At 38.6% G+C, this 27786-nt stretch overlaps 1 long non-coding RNA gene and 1 other non-coding gene across 2 annotated transcripts in view; one reads left to right on the top strand and one right to left on the bottom strand.

The window, feature by feature from the left end:
* Positions 1-27786, bottom strand: part of LOC118518491 (uncharacterized) — a 190270-nt gene that overhangs the window by 55753 nt on the left and 106731 nt on the right. The window contains exons 4-6 of the long non-coding RNA XR_013442426.1: positions 21653-21717; positions 20227-20338; positions 17135-17207 (exon numbers count right to left, since the gene is read on the bottom strand). This is a non-coding gene — a long non-coding RNA (uncharacterized LOC118518491). The remainder of the gene's footprint in view (positions 1-17134; positions 17208-20226; positions 20339-21652; positions 21718-27786) is intronic.
* On the top strand, positions 18860-18966 carry LOC118518493 (U6 spliceosomal RNA). Its single transcript, XR_004908655.2, has one exon. It is a non-coding gene; the product is annotated as a U6 spliceosomal RNA (small nuclear RNA).

The raw sequence follows: 27786 nt of genomic DNA, 5'->3' as shown, positions 1-27786 counted from the left end.
CTCTGGTTGAGTTCACAGGTATTCAGTATGATTTGATAGATACGTAGCTGAATTCCTGGAACCAGACAAAACTAAGGTTTCCTACACCCCCACCATCTTTGACCTCTTGACTGCTGTTTTTCAGTACTTCATTCCTTTTTGTGGCCAAATAATATTCCATTGTATGGATTTACCACATGTTGTTTATCCACGCATCCACTGATGGACATTTGGGTTATTTCCACCTTTTGGCTATTGTGGGTATGGCTGCTATGAACATGTGTGCACATGTACTTGGTTCCTATGTAGTATTAACAAGTTTATATTTTAGGGTAAATATCTGTTCTCCCCATCTTAAGGCTTCCATCTGGGGACCCCCACATTTAGGAGCCAACATCTCTGTCCTCCAAACCAGGAAAAAGTCCAAGCAAGTCAGAAAGATGAAAAACGTTGTAGATTCAGAAAGAGCCAGCCATGACAGGCCTTGGATTGGAGGTGGTTTCCAGTAGCAAATTAGGAGAGAACAAGAGGTAATTACTACTACACATCCCTGGGAGTGTCATTTAGTTAAGCAAAATGATGGCAATAGAATTAAGCCACATCTTACCTTCTCATTTTTCATTTTTTAATGCCTGAGAGTAGGTTCCGTTATGCTCTCTAACACCTCATGGTGAAGCTCTGGCCAGGCCCCCAGACATAGTCAGGGACAGAGTACCACACAACTCAGCTGACCACTGGCTCCCAGATGCTCTAGGTCTTACTAATTAGCTTCTGTAAACCCTCAGAGAATGGCTTTGTCCCAGCAAAGACAGTGAGCAGGACATCACCCCAAATATGGTGACCCACCCCAACTTGTATTTCCTGGCCACACTGGGCAGCTGGATACAAATTAGGGAAAACAGCTCAGAGAGGGAGCCAAGTGTAATGGTTAGGAGCCCAGACTCTGAAGCCAGAGAGCTGCCAGCCTGCAGTTGAACTCTGCCTCCACTTCTTGCTAGCCGTGTGACCCTGTGCAAGTCACAACCACTCTGAGCCTCAGTTTCCCAAAAGTCAACTGGAGATAGTGGAAAGTACCAAATCCAGCTGCTATGTAATTTAAAAGGGAGTATGACACTTTAGTGTAAGAGCTTGATAAGTGTTAGTTAGCTAGGGTGGTATTGTAACGAAGAAGAGTTCCAGGATTATATCTCCTGCCAGGCATATTGCAAGAGCCCCAGTTCCCTTATCCCAGGAAAGCTGGGATATATTTTTTAGGTCTACTAGTCTCCCTGAGGCAACCATTTCCCTAGCTGCAGTCACACACACACAGACCCAATGCCCCCCACCTGGCTTTGGCCAATGCCACCAAATCCATGGAACTCTCCCTTCGTCAGGGGGCACAGACTGTCTTGGACTTCACCTGGTCCCCTGCAGCATGTGAAATGTAGTCCTCACACATCAAGCAGGGTCCAGAGGCCAACATCGGGGAAACTCCTGCAGAGAGGTGGGGTAAGGGGTTATCAATTCTTTGGGCTTTTTGTTTTCTTTTTAAGGAATATAATTTGCATGTTTTTTTAAAATATGTCCATTTAAAGATATTGAGCTAATAATAAGTAATACATAAATATGGCAAGAATAAATATAGGAATAAGTAAACCTGAGAACCATTGGTTCCAGTCTGAAGTGACTTCTGAGCCTGTGACTATGACTTACACAATGACCCCTTGATGTCACTGGATCTCTTTACCTCAATGCCAAGTTCACCAAACAAATATATACTCACCCTGAGCTGTGTGCTATGTTAAGTGCCGAGACACACAAAAGTGAAGAAGAAATGAACTCTGTCCTCACACCTGGTGGACGAGGCAGGCAGGGGTCTATCAATAGCACAGGAAGGGCACAGCCAGAGGGAATTCCTTTAGATATTTATGTCAGTGGTGCTTCCGGGCTGGGCTTAATGGCCCCCCAAATATCTGGACTCTGAGCTGATGAGACTCCATCAAGGAAGTTGGTCAAAACAGATGCTGTGGGGTTAGAGCTTCGCAGCATGCTGGTGTGTTGTCAGGGCATTGCAGTATGGTGATAGACATGTGATGATACCATGATCAGGACAGTGGGGCTATCAGGTTGTCACGTTACAGCCCTTGTGTCATGGCGTGGTGGTGGCGGTGTGCAGTGTGGGGCCTGCTTATATGCTCCCAGTGTGGAGTTGTGTCGGTACCAAGTTCCACTTTGTCGTGGTGGGACATTCTGGCCATGCGCTGTTACAGCTGTGTCACAGCAATATTGCCCCAGCTCGCCAGGATGTTACAAGGCCATGAGACTCTGCTGTGCTCTGGCTGCATGAGCTTGCACTGTGAAGTGGTGGTGAAGTATGTGTGACACCACCTTTCTCGCTAGAGGGGCTCCCATCTGGTTTGAGACCAGAAATTCTTTTCATTTCAGTGTCCAAGACACTATTTGTTCCCCTCACTGGTCCAAACACGCCGCAAACATTTCTCCTCAGGCAGGAGAGCATTTAGTGACAGTTACCTGGGAGGCCTAGTAACTATGATCTCAGCTTTGTCTCAGGTGTCTGCCAGGTGCTTTCAAAGCTTGCCACATAAAAGGCAGTTGTCAGTCCAAGTCAGAGGAGGCAGGCAAGGAGCAGAGGCACAACTCAGTCCCTTAGCCAGGATGAACCTTCTCCTGGGGAGGAATGACTCCAAACTCACCAAGGGCAGCAGTCAGCTGGCCAGCTTCTGCCCCTGTGCTTGGGGACCATGGCCTACCCACTGGTCCAAAGAGCCTTTCAGGCTGAAGTTTCTCAAGATACCCATGTCCTGCCCCCATTTTGTCAACAAAGGCGTGAAACCATATAAAACTGTGGTTCTGAGCTTAAAATGTATCTCTTCCAGTAGATATGAGGCAGAAATCTGCTCCTTTCCATATGCCTCACTTCTCTGGGCCGCATAGGATAGAGGAGTCCTGGTAAGAAAATACAAGGGATTCTTCTCATTCACAGTAGTTATGTTCTGTCAAGTTGTCTCCAATACGGAACCATTGCTCACAGAGGAAATTAGGGTTAGGTTCTTATGAGCCTCTGCTCACAACATTTTCATCAACCAATAAACACATAACTTTGTTTTCTGTGTGTTTCTGTGTAAAGATACTTTATTTAATACATATTATTGATTCGTTAACATTGACCTTACAGCCAACACTATAACTCATGCCTGAATGAAGCTTCTTTGACACACGTGTTTTCTCTGTAAGGTACATTCCAGCTTTCTTGTGCTTAGGAACAGCAGACAGTACTTCAGCACCACACTTGGAGCATTTTAGACAATGAAATCAACCAATAGAAAGCACAAAAATGCAAGAGAAAATGTGGCATTAAATAGACTGCAGAAAGACTCCCTGCCTGCCTCCTCTGACTTGGACTGACACTTGTTTACATTATGAGCACTGGAATAAGAAGGCAGAGCATCATCTTGCCCAACAGCTGGGAATGTGCACATTGAGCAATTCAAATTTGTTGCCATTCTGCACATGTCCACAAATGACCACGAAATCACTATAAGTATTGATGTTGGGGTTACAAATAGATTTTAGCCAGTAGGCAAATTTGCAAATACAGAATCTGCAAATAATGAGGATGGATTGTAACGGGAAGGAACATATATAGAGACTTGCAGGGCACAAGGAATCATTCTAAGCGTTTTACATGTATTGACTCATTTAATCCTGCCAGCAACACAATGAAGTGGGTGTTACTATTGTCTCCATTTTATAGCTCGGGGAATGGAGGCAAAAAGGGCCAAGTAACTTGCTGAAGTTCCTACAACCAGGAACTGACAAAGCCAGGATGTGAACCAGGTATCTTGCTCTAGAACCCCCATGCTTAATCCATATTGCCTCTGGGTAACAATCTCCACCAATGACCTTAGTTTCTTAAGAGAATCTATTGAAGTCAAAGAACTGAACCCACTACATTTCCTCAAGCATGGCAGGCTGGCTCATACTTTCTCATCCTGAGCAGTTGAAGCTTTCCTGATGCTTCCAGTGAAGCTGGTATCCTATCTGTTATTTGATGACCTCCACTGAAGCTTCTACTACTGGCCTTGCTATTATTGACCCATCTGCCTTGGCTACCCTGCCTGACTGGGGAGGGCCCTTTCTTCCTACCATTAGACTACTGAGTTGCCATTTTCTTTCAATACTCCATCAACAGTTTTTCTTTTTGTGGGGTTGGAGGGAGTGTTGCTTTGTACCCTGTGGACAAGTCAGTAAGGCTAGGCACATGGTACTACCTCCACGACTCAGGCAAGAGTTCAGGTACCTGCTTGAGAGTGATTTCCTACATGAGAGTGATCCCCTGAACCTCTGAGCTCCATTTCCCACTGGTATATATGCACAAATAGGTGGGAGGTGGTATGGTAGAATGGCTACGAGCACTAGCTTTGAGTCTGAAAGATGTGTGACTGTGGAAAAGTAACAAACCTCTCTATGCCTCATTTTCAACACTGTAAAGTAGGTGTGATACTACCTGCTTTATTATAATAGTGATAAAAGTGATTAAGTAAGGGTGATAATAGCATCTGCCTTATAAGGTGGTTGAGAGACTTAATTGAGAACAATCATGTAAAAATTTTGCACAATGCCTGGTATGAAGAAGAGCTCAGTGAGAAGCTTTATATTATTCTTCTCATTTTTATTTCACAAGTATTAATTTTAGTGTTCTGGGCTTACCACCATCAATTCTAAAGGTCTTTTGTAGTTTCACATGAGAGTCTTAACACTTTCAAAATCAAAAGGACTCTTGGTGGTTTGTACCAATTGCTTAAGCTCTTAAGATGGACATATAATTGGATATCTTCACCCCCCCACCACCACCATAAAATTTCCAGAAACACTGATGGGATTCTAGGAAGATGGTAGATGTAATTTTTTATCTTTTTGAATCACCCTACAAAACAGAGAGACTAACATGGCAAAACCAAACTCCTGCAGACAATATCTACAGCAATACAAGGAATCCATACCACTCCACAATATGAGCAATTGAGGAACGACCATGAATGCCACCAACACCATGTAGCAACAGCAAGTGTGCAGAGGGAAGCAAAGGAAGGACAAAGGGATTTCTGTTGAACTTGAGATTCAGAGAACCCAAAATTGCCAACAGATACTCCCAATGGAAGGGAAACACAATCTGGGGAAAACAGCCTTAACTGGCAAAGGCCTTACACCTTTAGTTTCTAAGCACAAGATCAGAGAATACTGGAACAGTCTGGATGCTATGAGCTCTTAGAACTAACAAGAGCTCCCTTCCAAAACAAAGGCCTACACTGAGTAGAAAATACTGAGAATAGAATCTAATTTATGTAGGACAAGGTATTAGGGGAGAAGGAAAGAAATGTTCCTGACAAAACTGGGGAGGGTAACTAAGTCCACAGATGTTAGAATAAATAAAAGCCATATATTTGAACATTTTGTAATAATAACAGAATAGTGAACTGAACTCTAGAGCTTTGAAACTAGGAAAATGATCCTGGCCCACGCTCCCTTCCAAAGTGAATAGGAGAACTCAGGCCCTTCAAGTACGAACAACAAAAAATAATTGTGTTTGAATCCCACACAAAGTTATTTCAAGAAAAAAAAAGAGAATAATGAGCAAAATGTCCCCACAGACAATAAATAAGCCAGAAATAAAGACTAAAAATGCAGAGAAGAAAACAAAGAAAACCCCAGGCACCAGATGGCTGCCTGGGTGAATTCTATCAAAACATTTAAAAGATATAATGCCAATCTTACAAAAACCTTTTTAGAAACTAGAGGAGGAGGGAACACTCCCAAACTAATTTTATGAGACTAGAATAACCTTGGTACTAAAACCTTATGAAGATCCTAGACATGCAGATCAATATCCCCCATAAATATACATATAAAACCCTTGAAAATACTGCAAGATACAACAATATATTAGAAGGATAATGACTAAGATTTATCTCAGGAATGCAAGGTTGGCTTAACTTTCAAAAAGCAATCAATGTAACATATTAAGAAGAAAAAAAGGAGAAAACTCATGTGATCATTTCAGTAAACGCAGAAAAACCCTTTCACAAAATTCAACACATATTCATGATTAAGAAAAAAGTCTCTTGGGGCGCCTGGGTGGCTCAGTCATTAAGCGTCTGCCTTCGGCTCAGGTCATGATCCCAGGGTCTTGGGATCGAGCCCCGCATTGGCCTCCCTGCTCAGCGGGGAGCCTGCTTCTCGCTCTCCCACTTCCCTTGCTTATGTTCCCACTCTTGCTGTCTCTCTCTCTGTGTCAAATAAATAAATAAAAAATCTTTAAAAAAAAAAAAGTCTCTTAGCAAACTAGGATTGGAACAGGAATTCCTCAATCTCTGTGTCAGTATGGATTTCCTAAGAAGCAGACACCAAGATAGGATTAGACATGCAAGAAATTTATTAGAGGAAATGCTTGTAAGAGGAAATGAGGAGAAGTTCTGGAAGAACACGAGATACTTGTCAGATCATGATATAAATATGACTCCAGGTGAAGGAGGAAAGGAGGAAGGCCAGTGGTAGAGAAGCCTCTGAAACTCCAGTGCAGCTTTCACAGTTACATAAAGACATCAGAGAGTCAGTCCTCAAGCCAAAGTCACCCGCCAGAGGAATCCCACATCTCCTAGACATTGGCTGGAGAAGTGTCCACTTTGGGAAGTGTCACCTCCACACAAAAAAAGTGATGGATTTCAAAATGCAACTGCTGGGACTGTCAGGCTTTAAGTGTCCCTCACTTGGAAATCTGAAAGGTACATTTTCATAGCCACCAAGGTTGTAAAGGGTTATGTATGAAAAACCTAAAACAAACCTCATACTTAATGAAACATTGAACACTTTTAAGAACAGGAATAAGTCAAGGATGTCTACTCTCACCACCTCTATTCTGCATTGTACTGAAGGTCCCAGCCAATGCAGTAAAGGAAGAAAAAGGCACAAAGATTGGAAAGGAATAAGTAAATTATTGTATACGTAAGATATCTATCCCCCATATCTATCAATTAATAAGGGAATTTAACAACATTTCAGAATACGAGGTCAATATACAAAAAGTAACTGCATGTCTATATACTAACCACAAACAATTGGAAAACAAATTGAAAAATACCATTTATGATAGTATCAAAAACCAGAAAATATTTAAGGGTAAGTTTAACAATATATATGCAAGCTATCTATACTGAAAACTATAGAACATTTCTGGGAAATTAAGATGCAGATATATGGAGAGATATAACATGCTCTTGGATTGGAAGGCCCAGTACTGTTAAGATGTCAATTATCTCAAAGCTGATCTAAAGATCCAGTATAATCCTGTTATGAACTAAATTGTGTGCTCCAAAATTCATATATTGAAGTCCTAACCCCTAGCACCTCAGAAAGTGACTTCATCTGGAGATAGAGCCTTTAAAGAGGTGACTGAGTTAAAATAAAGCCATTGGGGTGAGCCCTGATAAAATCTGACTGGTGTCCTTTATGGAGAGGACATTTGAACGCACAGAGAGGCATGGGGTATGCCCACATGCAGAGGGAAGACCATGTGAAGACACAGCGTGGAGGAAGCCATCTGCCAGCCAAGGAGAAAATAAATCGGCTGACACCTTGATCTTGGACTTCCAGCCTCCAGAACGGTATGAATATAAATTTCTGCTGTTTAAAGCCCCCAGTGTATGGTATTTTGTTGTGGCAGCCCTATCAAATTAACACAAACCCCCCCAAAATCCCAGAAGGCTTTTTTACAGAAATGGACAAGCTGATTCTAAAATTTAAATGGAAAGGCAAAGGGTCTGGAAGAGCCACAACAATCTTGTTAAGTCTTTTTAAAAAGATTCAACTTACGTTGGACTTACAATGCCTGATTTCAAATTTTACTATAAAGTTACAGTAATCAAGGCAGTTGGGGTAAGCATAGACAAATAGATGTGTAGAGAAAATGGAAATAGACCCACACATATATAGTCGATTTATTTTTCACAAAGGTGTTAAGGCAGTTCAATGGGGAAAGAAAAGCCTTCTCAATGAATCAAACAACTGGATATCCATGTTAAAAAAGGCAAAATAAAAACCCTCAGACCATATACAAGGATTAATTCAAGATAGGGAAGTGCTAAAACAATAAAACTAGAAGAAAACATGGGAGAATATCCTTATGACTTTGGAATAGGGAAAAAGTTTCTAGAGAGAACACAAAATACACTGAGTATAAAAGAAAAAAATTACATATTTGGCTTCATCAAAATTAACAATATCGCTTATCAAAAGACACAGTGAAGGGGGGAAAAAACGCAAGTCACAGACTGAAAGTAAATGTTTGCAAAACATATACCTGACAAAGAAGTTGTATCAGAACTACAAATCAATAATAGAAAGACAATTCAATTAAAAAGGGCAAATGCTTCAAAAAGAACTTTACGAAAGAAGATATATAAATGGCTAATAAGCACATGAAAAGGGCACCTGGGTGGCTCAGTCAGTTGGGCGTCTGCCTTTGGCTCGGGTCATGGTCCCAGGGTCATGAGATCGAGTCCCGCTTCGGGCTCCCTGCTCAGCGAGGAGCCTGCTTCTCCCTCTGCCACTCCCCTTGTTTGTGCTCTCTCTCTCTCTCTCCATGTCAAATAAGTAAATAAAATCTTAAAAAAAAATAAGCTAATCAAAAGCTACTCAACATCATTAGTCATCAGAGAAATTAAAATTAAAACCATAATGAAATAACACTGAACACCCACTAGAATGGCTAAATTTAAGACCAGTAATACCAATTGTCAATGAGGATATAGGGCAACTGGAACATTCATGCATTGTTGGTGGATTATTAACAGTACAACACTTTTTAAAAATAATTGCTTGTTTCTTTTTTTAAAATTTAGCTTCTTTATTATTTTTTTAATTTTCTATTGAGATATAATTGACATATAACATTATATTTGTATACAGCATGATTTGATATGTATATATAGTGAAATGATCACCACAATAAGTCTAGTTAATATGTTACCACACACTGTTGCAAATTTGTTTTCTTATGGTAAGAACTTTTAAGATCTACTCTCTTAGCCACTTTCAAATATACAGTATGGTATTAATTATAGTGATCATGCTGTAGGTTACATCCCTGTGACTTACTTATTTTGTAACTGAAAATTTGTACCTTGACCATCTTCACCCATTTCACCCCCTTAAACCAGCCCCCAGCCAATCTGTTTTCTGTACCTATGAGTTTGTTATTTTTTTTAAGATTTCACATATAAGTGAGATCATATGGTATTTATATTTCTCTGTTTGACTTATTCTACTTAGCATAATGCCCTCAAGTTGTCACAAATTACAAGATTTCAGGACGCCTGGGTAGCTCAGTTGTTAAGCGTCTGCCTTCGGCTCAGGTCACGATCCCAGGTCCTAGGATCGAGCCCCGCATCGGGCTCCCTGCTCGGCGGGAAGCCTGCTTCTCCCTCTCCCACTCCCCCTGCTTGTGTTCCCTCTCTCGCTGTCTCTCTGTCAAATAAATAAATAAAATCTTCAAAAAAAAAAAAAACCAAATGACAAGATTTCCTTCTTTTTATGGCTGAATAATATTCCATTGGGGTGTGTGTGTGTGTGTGTGTGTGTGTGTGTGTGTGTGTGTCACATTTTCTTTATCCATTCATCTACTGATGGATACTTAGGTTGCTTCCATGTCTTGGCTATTGTAAATAATGCTGCAATGAATATTGTGGTACAGGTATTTTTTGAGTTAGTGTTTTCATTTCCTTCAGAAATATAACAAGTGGAACTGCCTATTTCTTATCAAGTTTAGCCACATCTACCTTATAAGCCAACTGTTCCACTTTTAGGTATTCATCCAAATAAAATGAAAACATGTCCCCAAAAAGACTTGTGCAAAATATTTATAACAGCTTTATTCTTTTTTTATTTTATTTTTTAATCCAAGTATAATTAACATATAGTGTTATATTAGTTTCAGGTGTACAAAATAATTATTCAACAATCACTCAGTGCTCATCACGATAAGTATACCTTCACCTATTTCACCCAGCTCCCCTACAGCAACTACCAGTTTGTTCTCTATACTTAAGAGTCTGGTTTTGGGCGCCTGGGTGGCTCAGTCGTTAAGCGTCTGCCTTCGGCTCAGGTCATGATTCCAGGGTCCTGGGATCGAGCCCCACATCGGGCTCCCTGCTCGGCGGGAGGCCTGCTTCTCCCTCTCCCACTCCCCCCTGCTTGTGTTCCCTCTCTCGCTGTGTCTCTCTCTGTCAAATAAATAAAATCTCTAAAACAAAAAAAAAAAAACAAAAAAAAAAAAACAAAAAAAAAAAAAAAAAAAAGAGTCTGGTTTTTTGTTTGTCTCTTTTTTTCTTCATTTGTTTTGTTTTTTAAATTCCACGTATGAGTGAAATCATATGGTATTTGTCTTTCTCTCACTGACTTATTTCACTTAGCATAATACCCTCTAGATCCATCCATGTTGTTTTGAATGGCAAGACTTCATTCTTTTTTATAGCTGAGTAATATTAATATATATACATTGTGTATATATATGTTAATATATATGTGTGTGTGTGTGTGTGTGTGTATATATATATATATATATATGCCACGCCTTCTTTATCCATTCATCTATGAATGGACATTTGAGTTGCTTCCATATCTGGGCTACTGTAACTGCTATAAACATAGGGGTGCATATATCTTTTTGAATTAATGTCTTTGTTTTCTTTTTTTTTTTTTAAGATTTTATTTATTTATTTGACAGAGAGAGATATAGCGAGAGAGGGAACACAAGCAGGGGGAGTGGGAAAGGGAAAAGCAGGCTTCCTGCGGAGCAGGGAGCCCAATGTGGGGCTCGATCCCAGGACCCTGGGATCATGACCTCAGCCGAAGGCAGTCACTTAACCAACTGAGCCACCCAGGAGCCCAGTGTTTTTGTTTTCTTTGAGAAAATAGCCAGTAGTAGAATTACTGGATCACATGGTAATTCTGTTTTTAATTTTTTGAGAAACCTCCATACTGCTTTCCACAGTGGCTGCACCAGTTTGCATTCCCACCAACAGTGCACAAGGGTTCCTTTTTCTTCATGTCCTCACCAACACTTACTTCTTGCATTTTTGATTTTAGCCATTCTGACAGGTGTGAGGTGATATCTCATTGTGGTTTGGATTTGCATTTCCCTGATGATGAGTGATGTTGAGCATCTTTTTATGTGTCTGTTGGCCTTCTGTATGTCTTTGGAGAAATGTCTGTTCATGTGTCCTGACCATTTTAATTAGATTAAAATTGGATTTTTTTTTTATGTTGAGTTGTATAAGCTCTTTATATATTTTAAATATTAACCACTTACCAGATATATCATTTGCAAATATCTTCTCCCATTCAGTCAGTTGCTTTTTGTTTTGTTGATGGTTTCCTTCACTGTGCATAAGCTTTTTTTTTTTTAAGATTTTATTTATTTGACAGAGAGAGACACAGTGAGAGAGGGAACACAAGCAGGAGGAGAGGGAGAGGGAGAAGCAGGGAGCCCGATGCTGGGCTCGATCCCAGGACCCCGGGACCATGACCTGAGCTGAAGGCAGATGCTTAACGACTGAGCCACCCAGGCGCCCCACGTGCAAAAGCTTTTATTTTGGTGTATCCCCAATAGTTTCATTTTGTATAGCAGTTTTTTCTTTATAGGCCCAAAATGGAATAAACCAAATTTGTCAACAGATGCATGAATAAATTGTGGTATATCTAATATGGAATACCACTCATAAATTAAAAAGAACATATTACTGATACACTCAAGAACATGTATGAATCTTAAAACACATATTAAGTGCAAGAAGCCAGATACAGAGTAGCATATACTGTATAATCCCATTTATATTATATTTGAGAATGGGCAAAATTAAACTATGGTGATAGATATTAGAACACTGTTACCTCTAACGTGCAGTAGGAAGTTGTCTGGAAATGAGGAAGAAGAAACTTTCTAGAGTGATAGAATTGTCTTCTATCTTGATTAGTGTTTTGTTGCATAGGTGTATAAATTTGTCAAAATCATCAAACGGTGCCCATAATGAATTTCACAGTAAGTTAATTATACCTTGAAAAAAATTTGAGTTAAAAACAGAAAAAATAGAGCCAATAAATACATCCAAAAGTTAATTATTTGGAAAAACAAAAAGAACATAATAAAAAACCTGTTAGCTGTTGCAATTGAGAAAAAAATGGGGGGGGGACTTTAAATACATAAAATTAGAAATGACAGTGAGAAAATAACCATCAGACTGAGCACTTTTTAAAATGATATGAGTCTGCTTTGCAAATAAATTTGGAAAAGTAGATGCAGTGGATAATTTTCTAGCAAATACAACATGTCAAAATCAATCTCAGTGGAGACAGAAAGTCTAAACACATAAAATACCACAGAAGAAATAGAGGAAGTAGAAAAACAGCTTTCCCATAAAAATGTCCCAGGCCCAGACTGTTTCTCAGAGATATTCTATTTTTAAAAATTATTGTATGAAGTGAAATGATTGCATCAACAAAAGAAAACTATAGACCAATCTAACTTATAAATATCAATATTAGCAAATAGAATCCAACAGCACATTCAAACATGCATCAAGACCGAGTAGATTCAATATTTTAAAAATCCATTAATATGATCCATCATATTAATAGAGCTAAGAATTATGTAAGTATGTATCTAGAAAAGCCGAACTATTACAAGACTAGAAAACTACTACAAACAAAAGAATTTAGTGAAATAGGTTATAAAATCAACATACAAAAATCAAGTCTTCCTATAAAGAAGACAAAAATCAGTTTATATTGGAAGAGAAAACCACCTTTGTGAAAATTAAATAAAATTAAACACCAAACAATGAATCATGGAACACTACATCAAAACTAATGTTGTACTGTATGGTGACTAACATAACATAATAAAATTTTAAAAATTAAACACCCAGGAATAAATTTATCAAGAAATGTCCAAAACCTACAGGAAGAGTAACTATGGAGTAATTAAAAAACACAAAAATAACCTTGCTTAAATGAAAAGATATACCAGATTCTTGGACAGGAAAACTCAATATCAGAAATTTTAAGTCTCCCTAAGTTCATAAAATGTAATATAGTTCATAAGTTTAATATAATTCAACAAAAATATGAGTAAGTTTCTTTCTGGAGCTAGATAACTTTTTTTTAATAAAATTCATTTGGAAGAACAGATAAGCAAGAACAGCCAAGGGGGAAAAGCCTGAGAAAGAGAGAGAGAGAGAAATGAGAAAGGGATAGCATTGTCAGATATTAAAACATACTATAATGTCTCTAATTAAGAGTGTGGCAGGGTAACATGCATGGCCCAGTGGAACAAATAGAAAATCCAGAAATAGACCCAACTGCATTTGGAAATTTAGCATAAAGGCAGAATCTCAAGTTAGTGGGGAAAATGATGGCTTTTTGATCAAAGGCATCAGGCTAACTCAATAGCCATAGGTAAAAGGATAAAATTGTATTAATTCCCCCAAACTGTGTACCAAGATAAATTTCAAGTGGATTAGGAAATTAACTGTATTTTTTTAAAGACTTTATTTATTCATTTGACAGAGAGAGACACAGCGAGAGAGGGAACACAAGCAGGGGGAGTGGGAGAGGGAGAAGCAGGCTCCCCGCTGAGCAGGGAGCCCAATGCGGGGCTCAATCCCAGGAGTGGGGCTCAATCCCAGGACCCTGAGATCATGACCTGAGCCGAAGGCAGCCGCCTAACAACTGAGCCACCCAGGTGCCCCAGATTAGGAAATTAAATGTATTAAATGAATCCATACAAGTATAGAAAAAACAAATCTGAATTATTCTATAATCTAGGAGTGAGGGGAACTTTCCTACCTGATTCAGTATCTAGAAGTCATAAGGGAAAAAATTAATGAATTTATTACATAAAAAAAGAAAAAAATTTTTTTACTAACATAGCATAAAAACACCATAAGGAAAGTAAAGAGAAACTGGGGGAAATTTTTCAACTTTATCATAGATAAAGGGTTAATATTTACAATATATAAAGAGCCTTAAAAAAGAAAGAATGAAAGACTAATAATGGCATATAGGGAGAAAGAAGCTAGGAAAATGTACAGACAATTCACAGAAAACTAAATATGCCCCTTATCTACATGAAAAGATCTTGATTATACACATAATAAGAAAAAGGCAAATTAAAAATACACTAGTGTATTGATTTCTGCATCAGGATAAAAAGCTTTTCAAAGGAAACAATCAACAACAACCTATGGAATGGGAGAAGATATTCATAAATGACATATTGATTAAAGGGCTAGTATCCAAAGTCTATAAAGAACTTATCAAACTGAACACCCAAAAAACAAAAAATCCTGTCAAGAAATGGGCAGAAGACGTGAACAAACATTTCTCCAAAGAAGACATATAAATGGCCACAGACACATGAAAAATGCTCAACATCACTCATCATCAGGGAAATACAAATCAAAACCACAATGAGATACCACCTCACATCCGTCAGAATGGCTAAAATTAACTCAGGAAACAACAGATGTTGGCAAGGATGCAGAGAAGGGGAAACCTTTACACTGTTGGTGGGAATGCAAGCCGATGCAGCCACTCTGGAAAACAGTATGGAGGTTCCTCAAAAAGTTAAACATAGAATAGAACTACCTTATGACCCAGCAATTACAATTCTAGGTATTTACCCAAAGGATACAAACAGTGATTTGAAGGGGCACCTGCACCCCAACGTTTACAGCAGCAATGTCCACAATAGCCAAAATATGGCAAGAGCCCAGATGTCCATAGACAGATAAATGGATAAAAATGTAGTATATATATACAATGGAGTATTACTCAGCCATCAGGAAAAATGAAAACTTATCATTTGCAACAATGTGGATGGAACTAGAGGGTATTATGCTAAGTAAAATAAGTCAGTCAGAGAAAGACAACTACCATATGATTTCACTCGGATTTGGAATTTCAAAAACAAAACAAATGAACATAGGAGAAGGGAAGGAAAAATAAAATAATACAAAAACAGAGGGGGAGGCAAACCATAAGAGACTCTTAAGGAACAAACTGAGGGTTGCTGGAGGGGAGATGGGTGGGGGGATGGGGTAATTGGGTGATGGGCATTAAGGAGGGCACTTGATGTAATGAGCACTGGGTGTTATATGCAAATGATGAATCACTAAATTCTACCCCTGAAATTAATAATACACTATATGTTAACTAAATTAAATTTAAATAAAAATAAAAAATACACCAGTGTACTGCTTCTCACCTATCAGAGTGGTAAAAATCCAAAATATCAACATGTACTCTTTTGACCAGGCTTTGAGAAAACAGGAACTCCCATCATTGCTGGAAGTAATGCAAAGAGGTACAAATCCTACAGACAGGAATTTAGCAATATTTAGCAAAATAGCATATGCGCTCTGATCCTTTGACCCAGAAAGCCTACTTCTAGGTATCTGTCCTAAAAAACACTGACAGAAACTCAAAAACATGAACACTTGTTTTGTAATAGCAAAAAACCTAACCTAATGTCCATCAACAGGAATCTACTGGATAAACTATGTACATTCAAATAGTGAAGTACATAGTTTATCCAGGAATAGGATATGCAACTATGGAAAGGAATGCAGACTATCTCTATATATTACTATGGCATGATTTCCAGAATATAGTTCTGTATACAAACACAAATACGCACACATGTATGTAAGATTCAGGTATGGTTTTACCTATGTAGAAAATTACAGAAGGATAAACCATGAAGTAAATAAAATTGTTGGCTAAAGGGAAAAGGGAAAAAAAAGAGGAGAGTTTGGGATAGAAGCTGGACTTCTCTGAATAATACCTTGTTTTTTTTATTTTTTACATTATTTTTTATCAAAGCATAGCTGACAAATAATGTTATATTAGTTTCAGGTAAACACCATAGTGAATTGACAATTCTATATATTATGCACTGCTCACAAGTGCAGTTTTTTCAGATTTGACCCAAGAAGCCTACTTCTAGGAAAATGAGCCATGAAAATATTTTAGATGATTATAAATAGTGTCAAATCAGAATGAAAAAAAACAACGCCTAAAATAAGAACAAAATTAAATAGGCCTATGATGCAGAGGTATATTATTTTAAATGGTTTCAAAATACAATTCAGCTATATGTCTCTAGTAAGATAAATCTAAGAACTGCAATAATAATAATAATAATAATAATAACTTTTCACTAATCATATTTTGGTATTATTTGTCCAAAATCTATATAATAGGATAAAGCAACTAAGCAATTACACTATTGTCATTAAGAGCCAAGATTTTTTCCCGTAAGAGGAAAAGATTCAAAATACTGAGGGTTGCGGGATGGGGTGGCTGGGTGATAGACACTGGGGAGGGTATGTGCTATGGTGAGCGCTGTGAATTGTGTAAGACTGTTGAATCACAGACCTGTACCTCTGAAACAAATAATACATTATATGTTAAAAAAAAGAAGAAGATAGTAGGAAGGGAAAAATGAAGGGGGGGAATCGGAGGGGGAGACAAACCATGAGAGACTATGGACTCTGAGAAACAAACTGAGGGTTCTAGAGGGGAGGGGGGGATGGGTTAGCCTGGTGATGGGTATTAAAGAGGGCACGTACTGAATGGAGCACTGAGTGTTATACGCAAACAATGAATCATGGAACACTACATCAAAAACTAATGATGTAATGTATGGTGATTAACATAACATAATAAAGAAAAAAAATTTAAATTTAAAAATAAAAAAATTAAAAAAATACTGAGGGTTGCGGAAAGGGAGGTGGGCAGGGGATGGGGTAACTGGATGATGGGCATTAATGAGGGCATGTGATATGATGAGCACTGGGTGTTATATTCAACTAATGTATCATTGAACATTAAATCAAAAACTAATGATGTACTATATGTTGGCTAATTTAATTTAAATTAAAAAAATTATTAGGCAAAAAAATAAAAATTAAAAAATAAAAGAAATAAAATTGAAGAGTTAAGCAAAGCCCTGTAATCTTAAATTTGGATTGAAAGTATCAGTATAAACTCATAATATATTTTCTCTTTAAGAGAGATTTCCATTTCCAAGCTTGGATACCTTTTTTTTCCAGAAGATGATGACTGGGGTCATGGCCATGTCAGAACTCAGGAAGCAATTTAGAGGTTCTCACCTGCCAGAGATGAGAAAATCTGAGCACAAAGAGAAGAACAACTGCAATGGATTGAAACACATGGAATATGTTAAAATTCATGAGTTCCTTCCTAATGATACCATAAAACAAAAGACCTTATTGGTCACCTCTGGAGGATATAAGGGAACCAACCCACTATTCTGAATGCAGGTAAGTATAGGGAAAGAAACATTTAACCTGTTTTTCCTGATTAAACTATATCATAAGTTAACTAAATAGGTGATGAGGAAACAATTCTCTCTACAGAAATAGTCCAAGTAATAAATGAGGAAGGAATAATAGAATTAGAATGCCACCATTTTGCAAATCCCCAAATGAAATCATGAATCTGGATGATGATTATTAATGGCTGTTACATCACAAAAAGAGACAACAAGTCATATGTGCTGGCCGATAGAAGTGCATGACAATACTTACAATGTAGTCTTGCAAAGAAAGAAACAAATCGGAATTAGACCAACAAGTCACTAGATTTAGCTGCCATGTTATGGGAAATATAGGGGACAAAGGAGCAAGGTAAATGATACCAGAGGGATGCAGTCCTATCTAGAAAATAGGAAATGACCTGACCTCTTCAACAAATGAATTATAAAGTAGTAAAAGAAAGGCAGGGGAATCTATAAATTGAGGAGACAAAGAAAAGTATCAGTTGCTTGCAATGCGTGAATCTTATTTAGATCCTAATTCAACTGGAAAAAATAGGAGACAATTGTGGAAATGTGAACACTGGGTATTTGATGATATTAAGAACTTACTAATTTTTTTCAATGCAATAATGATGTTAAGATTGTAATTTTTAAAAAGCTCTATTGTTTAGAGAAGCATATACAAATATTTACAGATGACATTATTTAGGGGATGTGGGTAAATACTCTGATGGGGGAGGGGTACAGATGAAATGAAAGTGGCTGTGAGTTTATTTTGTGTCTGGGTAATAGGGACATGAGGATTCATTATACTATTCTGTCTAATTTTGTGAATTTTTGAATTTGTTATAAAAACTATTTAATGCAAGAAATTCATAAACCGGCTAATCACTATATGTGTAAAGTAGGTCTTTTGAAAGTAGAGAACTGAGCAGGAAAACCCATTAAACTCACTCCAAATGTATCTTTTCTTTTTGTCACTTTAGGCAGCCACATTTTGCTGGGGCTGGATTAGCTGTTTAACAAATGCTCCACGTGGAGTATGGTATGCCAACAAGATTCCCCATCTGGAGAGGCTACCAAACCTTGACACTGCCCCATGGCCTCAGGCCACCTTCCCAGACTAAACCACCTATTCCTAAAAGCTGGCCTAAGGCCTTCTGCCAGCCCACAGGCATGAGGTGGGCACACTGCTGGTCCAATAACATACCTCGGACCCTCTGCTAACTCAATCTCTCTCCCACCATGAAGTTCCCTCTGACCTGTCTTGTCTGTAGAGCTGTCTCCTTCTCTAGGTTTTAATCATTACTTTTTCACCAAAAATTCCCTGCCTGTGTTGCCTATGTTGTCTTTGTTTCTTGAGGCCTGTTTCTATCAAAATCTTATTTGCGTGCACCCGTATACACACACACAGATACACACACACACACACATACACACACCCCGCAGCCTGTAAGTAGTAGTCTCTTACAAGAATAGGCACCAGTGATGGCTTCAGCAACACATGGACTAAAACTGGAATGTTACAGAGAAGATTAGCATGGGCCCTGCACAAGGATGACATGCAAATTCATGAAGCATTCCATATTTAAAATTAAAAACAAGAAGAAGAGGCACCTTATACCTAATTTAATTTAAATTAAAATTAAAAACAAGAAGAAGAGCCACCTTATACCTACCATCTGCTGTGTCAGTAGCCCTAGAATGACCTCAGGGTCATTCAAACACTCACAATGACCCTGAGAGGAGCTGTTATTATCCTATTATACAGATGAGGAAATGGAGGTAGAAGCTTAACCCAAACCACACAGCTTGTAAATGGCAGAGCTGGGATTTAAATCCAGGTCTATCTGCTTGCAAAGCATGTTTATTTAACCATAAATTGCCTGAATTGCCTTCTTTAGCAGCAAAGTGGCTATTCAATCAGTGCTCGCTGAGAGATACATGAATCTAACTGAGAAATTCAGGCATCCTGCTCATGTCTTCCCTTTCACATCTTCTTTATGTCCCAATGTCAGGCATCCCCTCTGTTCCCTGGAGTGGAGGGGCTGAAGGATGCTTCCCACTGGGCCTGGAAGAATATAAACACATCTGGAAGGAGGCCGCTGCTGAGCAAACCACGCTCCCCCCAGAGTGTGGACAGGATGAGGTGTCTATAAATAATGTTAAGAGTGTGAAGAGATTCTCTCCCCTGGGCTCCCTTTGCAAAAGGTTGATGGTAATTGATGAGGCTACAGGGACATGCCAATCCTTCTGCTCTTAGAACCAGGTGTGGTTATTTACAGAAATGTCACTTTCCCAGCCCTCCTTTCCCATCTCTGCCAGAGGGTTGGAGATCAGCAAATATCAATTTACTGCTGCCCCAGGGCACATGGCAATAAGCCACCTATATGCCCCACTGTCTACAAACCAGGCTCAGGCTCCTGTTCTGGCTGAGAGTTGCTTCCTCTTTGGAAATTTGGAGAGAGAGAAAGATCACAGATTTGCTCCCTTTCCAGGCAGAGGGAGGTCAAGTGAACCATATCACAAACCACCAAGTCAATAAAATCTGGAGTTCCCACATTGCCCAGCTCAGAGTGGGAGAAATAAGTAGACCACTGGACCAGAAGTCAGACGTGTGGATACCGACCCCAACGAGGCCGTCTGTTAGCAATTGATGTCTGAGTTCCAGTTTCACATCTGTAAAATGGAGGCTAGTCCTCTGTCATATGTCAGACACAAAAGGGTTTTGAAAAGAATAAATTAAGTAATGGAGTTAAATGACCTGCAGTGTATGAGAGATCATCATTATTATAGTCCTTATAATGAAGGACTCTGTTAGAGAAGTGTCCATGATAGGTTTTGGAAAATACCTTGTAACTGCCCGCACTCCCATGGTCTTGCTGGTCAGTAGCATGAGCAAAGTGGAAGTGTAGCATATAAATTTAATTTCTCAGGGCATCCGAAGTGTAGGTGAAGATCATTCTGTTATAACAAGGTTTACACCAAAAAAAAAAAAAAAAAAAATTAATTTCACAACTGAATAAAAACACTTTTGGGAATAAGAGGGCAGAGCTACATCTCAAGATTAACCAAGCTGGCTTAAAGTTCTACTCAGAATTACCAGATCTCAACCAATATTGGATGGAAAATTGTCATACTCCTTCCTTGCTGAGGGTGATACTGAAAGACCACACTAGAGGCTCCCCACTGCCAACATATCCAGGGTAACCAGCACAGAGAGGCCAGAGGGAATGACAGACTAATGAGCAACAAGACACCCCAACCTGATGTTCCAGCTTCTTTTGGGGACTCCTCCCCAGTGCCTTTGCCAACAGCGCCCTTGGGCAGTAGCTCACACGGATAACCTCTCCCAGCCCTACAAACTGGGAAGCTTGACCTGTAAACAACAAAGCTTGGATTTGAATCCAGGTCCATCTGCTTTCTAAGAACCACAGCCTCCTCCCAGTCTATAACTAGTTCACTTTGCAGGGGAGTCCAGTTAGAGCCAACGGGAACTCTATCTTATTCCCTTCTATCAGACATCACCTTTAGCCATCTGGTCCTTTTTTGTTTCCATGATGTGGGCTTATACTTGGAAAGGAAAACCCTAGAGCTGCCCCCATCTAAAAAGGGTATCAGGTTGGACTGACCACGGTTGTTTGCTTCTTGGTCAGGAGGGGAGCATTTTTCCTTTCCTCAGAAATTCCAAGCCCAAGAAACAATTGATTGAAAATATGTATAAAAAAGCTGTTTTATTTCTCTCCTTAGGAGGAGATGTTTTAGAAAAAGTTCTGCCTGTCTGATTTGGCATTAGGAAGAAGAAGTATAAATAATAATTTTTATAAGCCATGATAACAGTTAACATTCATGAGTATTTTTTTATTTAAGTGTCAAAATTCATGCTGAGTGATTTACATGGATTGTCTCAAATGATTAAACAGTCTGCACAAGATTCTTTATCCCTATTTCCAGATGAGGGATGGAAGCTCAAAGTAATTTACCCAGATCACACTGTTGAGAGGCAGCTTCAATTCAGTGCCTAGATCTTCTGGGGTAAAGCCCCACACTGGTTACAGAGGCTCCAGGCCTTGTTCTATACAGCCTATTAAATATCCTTTTTAAAAATCCTTTCCTTGTATAAACTAAATATGGTATATCCATACAATGGTATATTATTCAGCCATTAAAAGGAATGAAGTACTGATAATGTGCTACAACATGGATGAAACTTGAAGACGTTATGCTAAGTGAAGTAAGCCAGACACAAAAGAACAAATATTGTGTAATTCCACTTACATGAAATATCAAGAATAGGCAAATTCATAGAGACAGAAAGTAGGATTCAGGTTACCTCTGGAAACCTAAAGGGAGAATGGGGAAGGGGGAGAATAGAAAGTTATTGTTAATGAGTAGTGATGGTTGCACAAGATCGTGAATGTAGTTTATGCCACTGAATTGCACGTTAAAATAGTTAAAATTCCAGTGACGAGCACTGGGTGTTATACTGAAATGATGAATCATTGAACATTATATCAAAAACCAATGATGTACTATGCCTTGGCTAATTGAATTTAAATTTTAAAAATGTCAAACAAAAATAGTTAAAGTTCCAATTTAAAAAATTTTATACCATATCTTCCTTATCTATATGCCTATCAATGGACACTTAGGTTGCCTCCATATCTTGGCTATTGTAAATAATGCTACAATAAACATAGGGGTGCAGATAGCTTTTCAAATTATTGTTTCATTTTCTTGGGGTAAATATCCAATAGTAGAATTATTGTATCATATGGTATTTCTATTTAATTTTTTTGAGGAGCCTCCATATTGTTTTCCACAGTGGCTGCACCAGTTTGCATTCCCACCAACAGGGTATGAGGGTTCCTTGTTCTCCACATCCTAACCAACACCTATTATTTCTTACGTGTTTTTTTTTTTTTTATTTTAGCCATTCTGACTGGTGTAAGGTGATATCTCATGGTGGTTTTGATTTGCATTTCCCTGATGCCGAGTGATGTTGAGCATTTTTTCATGTGTCTGTTGGCCATCTGGATGTCTTCTTTGGAAAAATGTCTATTTGAGTCCTTTGCCCATTTTTGAATTGGATTGTTTGGGGGTTTTGGTGATGAATTGTATAAGTTCTTTGTAATCCTTGGATATTAACCCCTATTGAATATGTCATTTGCAAATATCTTCTCCCACTCAATAGTTTGCCTTTTGTTTTGTTGATGGTTTCCTTCACTGTGTAAACCTTTTTTATTTTGATGTAGCCCCAACAGTTTATTTTTGCTTTTGTTTCCATTGTCTTAGGAGATGTATCTAGAAAAATGTTGCTAAGAGAAATTACTGCCTGTGTTCTCTTCTAGGATTTTTATTGTTTCAGGTCTCACATTTAGGTCTTTAATACATTTTGAATTTATTTTTGTGTATGGTGTGAGAAAGTGGTCCAGTTTCATTCTTCTGCATGTAGCTGTCCAGTTTTCCCAGCACCATTTATTGAAGAGATGTTTTTCCCCATTGTATATTCTTGCCTCCTCTGTCATAGATTAATTGACCACATAAGCATGGATTTATTTCTGGACTTTCTGTTTTATTCCATTGATCTATGTGTCCATTTTTATCCCAGTACCATACTGTTTTAATTACTATAGCTTTGTAGTGTATCTTGAGATCTGGAATTGTGATACCTCTAGCCTTGTTTTTCTTTCTCAAGATCACTTTTGCTATTCAGGATCTTTTGTGGTTCCACACAAATTTTAGGATTATTCTAGTTTTGTGGAAAATGTTGTTGATATTTTGACAGGGATTTCATTAAATCTGAAAATTGCTTTGGGTAATGTGGACATTTTAATAATATTTGTTCTTCCAACCCATGAGCATGAAATATTTTTCCATTTGTTTATGTCATCTTGAATTTCTTTCATCAATGTTTTATAGTTTTCAGAGTATAGGACTTTCACCTCTGTGGTTAGGTTTATTCCTAGGCATTTTATTCTTTTTTGTGCAATTGTAAGTGGACTTAATTTCTCTTTCTGCTACTATATTATTAGTGTATAGAAATGCTACTGATTTCTGGATATTAATTTTGTGTCCTACAAAATTTACTGAATTCATTTATTACTTCTAGTAGTTTTTTGGTGGAGTCTATTTAGAGTTTTCTACGTATAGTATCATATCATCTGCAAACAGTGACAGTTTAACTTCTTTACCAATATAGATCCCTCTAATTTCTTTTTCTCATCTGATTGCTGTGGCTAGGACTTCTAGTACCATGTTGAATAAAGGTGGCAAGAGTGGACCCCCTGTTCCTGATGTTAGGGGAAAAGCTCTCAGTTTTTCACCACTAAGATGTTAGCTGTGGGTTTTTCATACATGGCCTTTATGATGTTGAGGTATGTTCCCTCTAAACCCAATTTGTTGAGACTTTTTATCATGAATGGATGTTGAATTTCGTCAAATGCTTTCTCTGCATCTATTAAGATGATCATATAATTTTTTATTATTATGTTCAGTTAGCGAACATATAGTACATCATTAGTTCTTAATGTAAAGTTCAACGATCCATTAGTATATAATTTTTATCTTTCGTTTTGTTGACATGGTGTATCATGTTGATTGATTTGTGAATATTGAACCAACCTTACATTCCCAGAATAAATCCACTTGATCATGGTGAATGATCCTTTTAATGTATTATTGAATGCAGTTTGCTAATATTTTGTTGAGGATTTTTGCATCAACGTTCCTCAGGAATATTGGCCTCTAGTTTTCTTTTTTGTGATGTCTTTGCCTGGTTTTGGTATCAGGGTAATGCTGATCTTGTAGAATGTATTTGGAAGCTTTCCTTCCTCTTCTGTTTTTTGGTATAGTTTGAGGAGAATAGATATTAACTCTTCTTTAAATGTTTGGTAGAGGGCGCCTGGGTGGCTCAGTTGGTTAAGCGACTGCCTTCAGCTCAGGTCATGATCCTGGAGTCCCTGGATCGAGTCCCGCATCGGGCTCCCTGCTGAGCAGGGAGCCTGCTTCTCCCTCTGACCCTCCCCCCTCTCATGTGCTCTCTCTCTCTCATTCTCTCTGTCTCAAATAAATAAATAAAATCTTTAAAAAAAATAAAAATAAAAAAAATAAATGTTTGGTAGAATTTACCTATGAATCCATCTGGTCCTGCACTTTTATTTTTTGGTAGTTTTTTGATTACTGATTCAATTTCATTTCTTGTAATTACTATATTCAGATTTTCTATTTCTTCCTGATTCAGTTTTAGAAGAGTGTATATTTCTATGACTTTATTCATTTCTTCTAAGTTGTCCAACTTGTTGACATAATTTTTAATAGTACTCTCTTATAATCCTTTGTATTTCTGTGGTGTCAATTGTTACTTCTCTCTCATTTCTGATTTTATTTATTTGGATCCTTTCCCTTTTTTTCTTGATGAGTCTAGCTAAGAGTTTATCAATTTTATTTATCTTTTTAAAGAACCAGCTCTTGGTGGCGCCTGGGTGGCTCAGTCGTTAAGCGTCTGCCTTCGGCTCAGGTCATGATCCCGGGTCCTGGGATCAAGCCCCGCATCGGGCTCCCTGCTCCGCGGGGAGCCTGCTTCTCCCTCTCCCACTCCCCCTGCTTGTGTTCCCTCTCTCTCTGTGTCTCTCTCTGTCAAATAAATAAATAAAATCTTTAAAAAAAATAAAAAATAAATAAAAAAAAAAAGAACCAGCTCTTGGTTTCATTGAGTTTTGTCTTTTTTTTTTTTTTTTTTTAGTTTCTATCACTTATTTCTGCTCTGGTATTATGTTCCATGTGCACATTAAAATAACGTGTATTCTGTTGTTTTGGGATGGAATGTTCTGTATGTATCTGTTATGTCCATTTGGCTTAATACGTCATTTAAAGACAGTATTTCCTTATTGATTTTCTACCTGGATGATCTATCCATTGATTTAAGTTGGGTGTTAAAGCCTCCTACTATTATTGTGTTATGTCAATTCCTCTATGTCTGTTAATATCGCTTTAGTATTTAGGTGCTCCAGTGTTGGGTGAGTAGATATTCATATTTATCATATCTTCTTCTTGGATTGATCCCTTTATCATTATATAATGCCCTTCTTTGTCTATTGTTAGTTTTTGTTTTAAAATCTATTTTGTCTGCTATAAGTATTGCTCCCCTGGCTTTTGTTTTTTCCACTTTCATTTGCATGGTGAATGTTTTTTCATCCCTTCCCTTTCAGTCTGTATGTGTCTTTGGGCCTGAAGTGGGCCTTTTGTAGGCAGCAAATAGATGAGTCTTTTTTTTATCCATTCTGCCACCCTATATCTTTTGATTACAGCATTTAGACCATTTACATAAAATTCCAATTTTTATGTTGTGTATATGTATATTTTTTTATGTTATAAAATTTTTTTAAATCTCTTTTCTGCTTAAGTTAACCAAATAATTTCTGATACTTGCAACTAAGGACCTGTCTGACAACTATCTAAGATGGAAATTATGCTCTAGGTCACAGCAGTAATGAACAGCCCAAATTGTGTTGAAAAACATAAAAAAACAGATGAATAAAAGTTAGAGAGTAAACAACAGTTTTTCAATGTGCAGACTAGATCTGGGGATTATTTTGCATGAGTTTTCAAAGGGTAAACATGCAGGATGGAAGGCTGAGTTTTAGAAGCATCCAGGAAAGAAACTATTTTAACAGTATCCCTTTCAATTTTAAACAGAAAAATATATCAGAGACAGAAACTCTAGTTTTAGGTCTTCTATCATATACTACAGTAAATTCAATAACAATTCCTCTCCTGTACCAGGAAGCCCTGGGGTCATGGAGTCACAAAGAACAAGGTGGTACCTAGGCCAGACTTCCTGGATGAGGATGCTTTTCATGGAGCCCACAATTCCTCAGGATAGGAGCCCACCCCCAAGGATGGTGAATAGAGAATCTCAAGCCAAACAAAAATCCTTACTATTATAGCCTGGCTGCTAAATTCTCAGTGCTGGGCTAAAGGAGTAAAACCAGTTAAGTTGCTATCCAGCTGTGTCCTCCAATCCTAAACTCTCCCTCCAGACTGTTTCAATATCCCTAACTCCTCTCCATCCCCAATCCACTGACCAAGTTTAAGTGTCATCTCTCACCTACACCAGAACAATAGCTTCCTGACTGGTCTCATTCATTCATCAAATATCTACTGACTACCAACTATGTGCCAGGCACTGTTCTAGACCCTGGAGAAAAGTATTGAGCAAAAGAGACAGAACCCGCAGGGAGCTAATATTTCTGTGAACCCCAGCATCTAGTACCACTCCTCTACAGTTCATCCCCTACATTAACCAACAAAGAAATCTTTCAGAAACACAGATCCGATCATGGCCCTCTCAGGCTGAAAATCCTCCCCTTGTTCCTCACTCCCAAGGATGAAGTTCAAAATCTGTGGCCCACAAGACCCTTTTAAACTTAGCCCCCACCAAACCATAGAGCCTCACCTTCACTTTCTCCCTGCCCCAGCATCCCACTTATGGTGAAAAGAGCTTGGAACAAACAGCAACAAGTACCACTTGGTGCACCTGGAACTTGTGGGCAGAGGGATCAGCAGGTGTGCCCAGACCCCTGTCCTCTTGGCACCCTACAAAGAAGGGTGTTAAGGCTGCAGCACAGCTGTGTGTGCAGTAGGTCATCAGAGGGCTTTACCCCTCTGTTCTCCATTTTTAGGGACCAAATGTGAAAGTGGCTTTGCCCAAACAATTAGGAAAAATAAACATTTAAGACTCAGGCACCAAGGGATACAGGCTGAAGTGGCAGGTATGTATAGAGGACTGCTGGGAGGTGCCAGCTGCCTAGTACCTGGAGACCCTGGGAGCCCCCACTCCAAAGGAAATGGAATTAAGGTATAGCTAACTATGAGGAGAGAAGAGCGCTTATCCAGATCTCATGAGTATTGCAGCCTCTTCTGGGATCAGAGATTCATTCATCCTAGTTCCCCCCATTGTCAAGCAACCCAGAGTCAGCCCCTGGTGTCATTCATTTGTTGGTTTCACCCATCTCCAGCTACATCCCCATCACAGCATATCCCCATCCAAGGCCCCAGACACACCAAACTCTTCATTCCCCTAACATTCTAAGCACTCTGATACCTCCGTGCCTTTACACATGTGCTTCCTGGTGCCCATGGCACTTTCTCCCCTATCTGGAGAATTCTTTCCATAGATGTCAAAGAGAGCATTTGACAAAAGGAAGTGGTTCTATGTCATCATTCAAAGCCTGACTTCTCTGCTGAGACCTCTGATCACCCCTATACATATATACCATTTCATGCATAAATTTGCACCCCCTGGGAGTCCTGTTAAACTCTGCTTATTACAATCTACTTCTCTACACATTGTCTCTCCACTGAATTATGAGCTCCTCAAATGTAGGGTCCATGCCTGCCATCTCTACATT

This window comes from Halichoerus grypus, chromosome 11, assembly GCF_964656455.1.
Source record: "Halichoerus grypus chromosome 11, mHalGry1.hap1.1, whole genome shotgun sequence".
NCBI classification, from domain to species: Eukaryota; Metazoa; Chordata; class Mammalia; order Carnivora; family Phocidae; genus Halichoerus; species Halichoerus grypus.
This window is presented reverse-complemented; position numbering and strand designations above follow the sequence as displayed.